This window comes from Chiloscyllium plagiosum, unplaced genomic scaffold, assembly GCF_037043375.1.
Source record: "Chiloscyllium plagiosum isolate Xiang-an unplaced genomic scaffold, Cpla_swu_hap1 HiC_scaffold_11, whole genome shotgun sequence".
In the NCBI taxonomy this organism is placed as follows: Eukaryota; Metazoa; Chordata; class Chondrichthyes; order Orectolobiformes; family Hemiscylliidae; genus Chiloscyllium; species Chiloscyllium plagiosum.
In genome coordinates this window covers 50338272-50346334 of record NW_028270149.1, presented here as the reverse complement: position 1 = coordinate 50346334, position 8063 = coordinate 50338272, and positions in this window count along the sequence as shown.

Sequence of the window (8063 nt, the reverse complement as noted above, 5' to 3'; positions counted from 1 at the left end):
TGACTGTTTAATACATCTGTAAATTCTCATCCCAACAGTAGTTTTATTTAAAAAAAATTAAGATAGTCTCTTGAATGATATTTGGAAGCAAATGATGCTATCAAACATAAAGTCACTAGGAAGTCAAATTGCTTGCCCAGCTTCAATCTAAAACTGACATGATCATGTGCTGGCAGATCTATGATGGGGTCTATGAACCATTTACATTTTACAGGTTGATTGCATGGATAGCCACACTTTCACTTTTACAAAGGATGTTATTGAGACCAAGTCAGTGGAATAGGACTTTATTTCAACCAATATGAGATCATATCAAAGCAAAATACTACAGTTTCTAGAAATTTGGAAACAAATGCAAAGAGTTCAGCAGAAGCACTGCAGATCTGACTGAGTCTGTGGAGACCGAAACGGATGTCTCTTCAGAACTGAAAGATGTTAGAATTTTTTTTATTTACAAATTTGACCAAGGCTGGAGGACGGGCAAAGGATTACAGATGGTGGCGAGGCCCAACACAAAAGGAACAATCTTATCTTCTCTTTCTCCTGAGCTACTTTAGACCTCAATATTGAACTCCATAATTTTAGACGCTGATCACAATGTCTGATATTTTATTTTCCTTACATTCTTGAGTTAGTCAAAGAGGGCATTTATTAGTTACTAAACTTGAGGAAATTATTAATGCAACTTGCATACAGAGCAGGATGAAGAATTGAGTAAAAGAGAAGTTAAAAAGATAAACTGATCAGTGTTTAAGTCCTTCATAATCATGGCTCGTAAAATGTTATGACCATTACATTGGATGGCACTGATAATGTTAACATTGGTAAATGGAATAGCTTGCCATTTGGATACAGAACTGACTCAAAGGCAGAAGAGAGGGTGGCAGTGGAGGGTTGCTTTTCAGACTGGAGGCCTATGACCAGTGTGGTGTGCCACAAGGATCGATGCTGGGTCTACTGCTTTCCATCATTTATATAAATGATTTGGAAGTGAACATGGGACGTTAGTATGTTTGCAGACAACACCAAAATTAGAAATGTAGTGGAAAGTGAAGGTTACCTCGGAATACAGTGGGATCTTAATCAGATGGGCTAATGGGCTGAGTAGTAGCAGATGGAGGTTAGTTTACGTAAATGTGAGGTGCTACATTTTTGGAAAGGTAAATCAGGGCATGATTTATACACTGGTAAGGTCCTGGGGAGTGTTGGTGAACAAAGAGACCGTGCAGTGCAGATTCATAGTTCCTTGAAAGTAGAGTCACAATTAGATAGGATAGTAAAGAAGGTGTTTAGTATGTGTTTCTTTATTGGTCAGAGCATTGAGTACAAGGGTTAGGAAGTCATTTTGCAGTTCTACAGGACATTGGTTAGTCCTGTGTTTGGAATATTGAGTGCAATTCTGGTCTCCCTCCTAGCAGAAGGTTGTTGTGAAACTTGAGAGGGTTCAGAAAAGATTTACAAGGATGTTGCCAGGATTCAAGGATTTGAACGATAAGGAGAGGCTGAATAGACTGGGGGTGCTTTCCCTGGAGCATCCGAGGCAGAGGGGTGACTTCATAGAAGTTTATAAAATCATGAGGGGCACAGATAAGGTCTTTTCCCCATGGTGGAGGAGTTCAAAACTAGGAGGCATAGGGTTAAGCTGAGAGGGGAAAGATATAAAAGGGACCTTTAGGGGCAACTTTTTCATGCAGAGGGTGGTGCCTATATGGAATGAACTGCCAGAGGAAGAGGTGGAGACTGATACAATTACATTTGGATGGCTATATGAATAGAAGGTTTCAGAGGGAGATGGGCTAAATGCTGGCAAATGGAATTGCATGGATGATTAGATTAGATTACTTACAGTGTGGAAACAGGCCTTTCGGCCCAACAAGTCCACATCGCCCCGCCGAAGCGCAACCCACCCATACCCCTACATTTACCCCTTACCTAACACTACAGGCAATTTAGCATGGCTAATTTACCTGACCTGCACATCTTTGGACTGTGGGAGGAAACTGGAGCACCCGGAGGAAACCCATGCAGACACGGGGAGAACGTGCAAACTCCACACAGTCAGTCGCCTGAGGCGGGAATTGAACCCGGGTCTCTGGCGCTGCGAGGCAGCAGTGCTAACCACTGTGCCACCGTGCCGCCCACACGGCGGCACGGTGAGTTGGATGAGTTAGATGAAAGGGCCTGATTTGAGCCGTATATCTCTATAACTCTAAGTGAGCAGTAGATATTGATTGTGCAGCTTGATCAAAATTCTTTTGTTCTGTTCCTTTGTGATGGCTGTCAGCATTCAGAAGGAGAGTTCATGTTCCTCTTACCTGGGGTGCAGTGGTGTTTACCAACTTTTCTCAAGCTGTGACCTTCATAGCTTACCCACACATGCATCAGACCACTAACACACACTGACCGAGGCTGTGAGTCAGCTGTTAACTACCTTTTTTTTGTATCCCTGGAAGAATAAGACACATTTTGGAAATAAAAAGCCAACATGTCCATGAGCATTTCTGGATTCTGATCTGCCATCATGTGACATACCAAGAGAGTCACAAGAGGATAGCAGCAAAGTATTAGGAATGTCCTCTAAGCATTTCTGAAGATATCAAACTTAGCGGACAACTTGAGGGAGTCTAATTCCTAACCAAAATATGGAAGGTTTATTCTGGACAGCACTAAACACATCATAAAACTTTGTTAGGGGTGCATAGGAAAAAGAACCCAAAGCATCAGAGAATGCAAATCTCCAACACCTCATCCACCTAATCGTCCAGGCACACTTACCTCACATATGGCAGAGTCTGCAGCTGTACATTAGATTTATCAACCATTTCTGAACCAGAATGGAAGCAAGTCTTCCTCACTTCTGAGGGATTGCCTAAGAGGAGGAGCACAGGATAGAAATCTCAGCCTGCACCCACCCCACCTTTTTCCCATTCCCCTCCACCTCCAACAATCTTCACTTATTTTTGCATTGAAAATTCCTTCTCTCTGATTGTGTCAATATTAAATATCCTGCCTAGAAAGTTTTCATCTATACAAATGACAAGAACCAATATTCAATTCTCAGCCTCTAACCTGAGCACAAAGGCTAGTAATAGGCATATTCTGATTATTTTCAGTGCTTCAACCTCAGTTGTAACAGATATCTTTGATTTTTGTTCCTGTGTGGTTTTCTTTGAACTTCAAGGTCACTTTATAGTCATGAAAAGAAGTTCTGCTTGTTGAGCTGAATATGATCTCTTGATCTTCCCTATGGTAGGTGTTGTGTACAATTTCAAATTGAAGTGGTGGGCAAGCTGAACCATTTCTAAGATTTTTGGATGGTATCCTCATTCTTTACTGTTGGCAGATGGAAACCTTGTTTTTACCAATGATGCTGGAACTGTGAAATATTAGGAATGGGGGAAGGTTGCACAGGATGTGCCTGTGGCGATTTGCTGTGTTCAAATAATTCACATTCACGTTGCTGTTTAAGTTCACATATGAAGCTTGGTTACTGGGTGACAGAAGTATGTTTCATGAGACTGTGTTCCTGTTATTTAATTGATCCTTTCAGAAGGGGAACACAGATGGTTGTAGTTACCAAATGGAATAATTTGATTTTAACATAATTCCTCTTTCCTTACAATACTTTAAATTTCTTCAAGCACTCAACCCAATATCCAGATCATTCCCTCTTGCTTGATCACAGGGAAATGTGTACAGGTTTTGTCCTGATTTTTTTATCTTTCCCTTATACCAAGTATTCTGCAACAAAAAAAATGTAGACACTAGTTATGGAGGCACAATTGTTGTAATTATCCACTATCTTTGTGTCACTAATTCTTTTCCATCATGACGTAGACATAGGCTATACAGAACATTATCACAAATTGTCTGGACTTTCTTTGGTATTTCATTCTCATCTTAAAATCAGAAGCAACAATTTAGTTCAATTATGTACACAATCCTCACCCCATGTTTTTAAAAGTACAACCCTACTATTTAAAAACTTTCTAATTATATACTATGTACATAATAACATGCTGATCCTGTTCTATGCAATGACATTGTAGCTGTATGGCTGGATTATAATTTCATGTACATTGTTACTGTAATTATTTGATTTGTTTCTGTCACTCCTTTAATTAACTTAAAATCAAAGGCCAAGTCTTCTAAACCTGATGCCTGAAAGCTCATAGCAAAATGAGGACTTCAAAAACTCTGAAAAATGTATCATTTTTGCACAACAATATATCATCTGTGAAAGACCGGAGATTAGACCAAGAATTAATTTTCCCACAGGGGTTTTCTGCTGTAAATTACTTCATTCGTGAATAGATACAATTACTGGTGTCAGGAAGATAGCTTGCAAAGAGTGAAGAGCCTATTGTAACTCTACAGGGAAGATGTAATTGAGGACTTTAGGAGTCATAGGAATTATGAGAAGGAAGAAACTTGTTTCTCCAACTCAGTTATATTAGACATGAGAAGACCTGCCAAGGAAGTTCATCACTATGGCTGAGAAATGAAGAGGATCTGCGTTCAGTCTCTGTGGTGTCACTTACATGACTTTAGCATCTTGCAGTCGAACTTTGTGTAAAAACCTGCAGAATTCTGCAGCTAAGCCGTCTTAAAGGGGGTCATTTTCACTGGCCTTTACATGCAGAAATGCACAAGAGAGCAGAGCATCCAACAAATAGGAGAGGTCAAAGTGCTATTAATGTGTAGCTTTAAGTATGTCCTAAATGACTACTACATTTCTGAAGTGTTTCTGACATCCTAAGATAGTTAACACCTGGGGCCCAAAAGGAGTTATCAAAACTGGTGATGAAAAGCTTGGTTTAATTTAAATGATGTCTACAAAGAAAATGAGAGAGGTGGAAAGGATGAAAAGTGAAGCAAACCGATAAGGAGCTTAATTGGTCACCAAGTATAAAGTAAACATTTTACTTTGCTATAAAGTATCAATGAGCTTTCAGAAGCCTGTTAAACTTTCTTCCCTAGAAAGTAGCCCTCTCCATCTGATGGTAGTCTGACCTCGACCAACAACGTAGGCCACACAACTGCAACTTGAAGACCTAACACTCTTAATTTCACCAACTGACTGTTGATGCACTGCCTGTTCCCTGAGCTGGGAATGTAGAAACCATCAATGCAAAGAACCTTTGCCTTCTCTCCTGTCCTTAGTCTCATTTTGGAGTAGTCACATACTTCACACCCGTAAAAGGAAATGTAAACTCTGGACAAAATTTGTTCATTCCAGTCAATAGCACACCCAATCTAAGTGGCACTTGCTTCAAAGTTTTTTATTATATTCATAATACTTAGAATTTTCATTCTCTAAATAATTACAAATCTACAGCAATCTTTGAAAATATTATGAAAATAAACTATATAGTTCATAAGTAATGCTGTGGGTTACTATTAGACTGATTTTTCACCTTTATATAAACTATCCCTTCTATGTGGTAAGTGTAAAAACACATGCCTATTTAAAATAGATTCATTAACATCTCTTTAAAACAGTGGAGAAAAACTTTTCAGACATGGTTTAAGACTCTCTTAGCATCTGTTGTAATTGTGATTTTTCTACTGGGGTTGACTGAAATGGTTCAACACTGCTTGGTGTTTGACACTAACTAACTATCTCTAATAAATCAGCTCTTCACTTATTCTTTGTTTATAACTCTGTCTTGTTCTTTAAGTATTGTTAGTTGAAATGCAACAGTTAACCATAATCGGTTTATATTTTTTCAAACAACCACTTAATTAAAAATGTACAGTAATTCCCAGCTTCTCTATGGTATGCATTATAAACAGCTTGAATCCTTTAATCACATACCTAATTAGAAATGTTATTGCAACTACAACCTGCATTGATGCTGATAAAACACTACAGAATGAGACAATTCAGTCACTGTCAGCTTGAGCAGTCTGTTTGCTGTCTAATTGTAAGTCCCACAGATGGTCTTGCAAGACTGACTAGTAGCTATCCAGTCTTAGCAAAATAATGCCAAGTCCAAAATGAAATCAAGGGCAGGGTAAGCCTGAGGTTATGAAGGCTTCTGATCTCTGCATTCTTCCTGGTGAAACTTCATTGACAAGGTTAATAACTAATACCATTAATTATTATGTGCAGTCTTCTATCTATTCATTTCACTGGAGTAAATAATTGGCCTTGCATCCATAATTTTCTGCTATTGACAGCTGGTGAATTAGGATTCCCAGCCCTTAACTTATGAATTTCTGCCCAAGCATGATTCCCCAAACAAAAACAATCAAAAATTGAAGTTTCATGCTCCACTGATTCAGTTTCGGATTTTGTGTGCCTGCTGCCTGCTAGACCCAGGGCCCAATTTTAACTCCGCAAGTAAATAGGCTTTGAGTGTATTAAAATTGTATCCAAAGATTCACATTTATAAAAGTACAATGTATCTAAACTGTTCCTAGAGAACAAACTTATGCTTTTAACCCACACTCTCTTTTTATTTAGTAGATTCATTTTCATAATGTTGTTTGGGCAAACTGTATTCATTTCTCAACTACTGATTTCAATTCTATGCCATTGGCAAGGAAAAAGAGAAATCGTGGAGGAGAAATGAGAACATAAAATGGAAATGAAGCATTATGTCAGGTACTTACTCCCCTCTGAAAATACTCTGAAATCCCAGTAATAACTGCGCAGAGTTTGGGAAAAGATTTTTCCAGCCCTTGTTGAGTTGATATACCATTTACAGATAAGAAAAATTATTTGAGTTCTGTCTGTTTCCATGCTTTGACTGACTTTGGTAAAGCTTCTTGACTTTGTCTACAATAAAGGCGATGAGGCCTGAGCAGACCAACTGCTAAGTGAGGAGTATCTGAAAATCCACGTGAGACAATGAATTCTCCTTAGTACACTTCCTGCCAGCTGCTTACCTGGTGTTAGCTGATTATGGTGTTTGAAATTAAGGTGCTTATTTCCTTTGTTCAGAAAACCAATGGTTTCTCAAGCTGCAAAACATACATAACTGACAATTTTACGTAGTCAGAGAAAACTTGAAATTGTCCTGCTTCTGCTAACCTTAAGTTCAAGGGAGGAATAATGTGACCAACCATTATCAATTAAGGATTACCTTAGGGCATCAGCCCTTCACGTGTAAAATTGATCTAGCTTCAAACAGATGTGCTGCTACCCAGAATACACAACCACTGCTACCCTACGGACACCATGTTCTCTCAGTAGTGAGAGGAGGGGGGCAGCTGGTGTCCCTTGATCAAAGGCTATGAGTGCCTTATTGAAAACCAGGCAGCAGGTACACCCTGGCTGGTTCTCCTACCTCCTGCTGTTCTGTACCATGGCCTCCAATGTGAAAAGCCCACATTCTGGCCCCACCCACATCACTGAATTTGTCCTGAATTCTCTACAAACCTGGAACTCTGGGATTCCAGAGGCTGTATACTTCCTTCGAAAAAAAACAAGGTACCTTTTGTGGTTCTGCTGCACACAAGAGCCAGCTTCTGATAGGTGGGATTTCAGCCCCAGTTAGCTGATTTCAGAGAAAGGCCAGCTTATAGCCTTGGTTCTGCCTGATTGGCTTGTGATCTGGTAGGTCTTTCTTGGAAGTGGCAATGTAGGTCTCTTGCCAGCTCTTGAGATCCCCAGTATGTCAAGATTGCATGCCATATCCCTGGTGGGGTTATCAAAAAACCTGGGGCCATAAGCATAAGGTAGTACAAATAAAACTGAGAAGGAAATGCTCCTTCATTGAGGGGTTGGAATGCTGAAACTGATATGTGTAGATACAGCTAATGTCTTAAATGCATTTAATGGGAAGCTAGAAACTACATGAAGCAGAAAGAAATAGAAAGTTTTTTTTTTATGCTGATAGTTAAATGGAATAGTTGGGGCCCAGGGCAGCTATTAGTGGTGAAGAATCACAGGGAACATAAATACTGGTAGCTGGAAATGTGTTGCTGGAAAAGCGCAGCAGGTCAGGCAGCATCCAGGGAACAGGAGAATCGACGTTTCGGGCATAAGCCCTTCTTCAGGAAATACTGGCAGTTAGGTTGGCCAGGTGGTTGGTTTCCGTGCTACACGTTTTGTA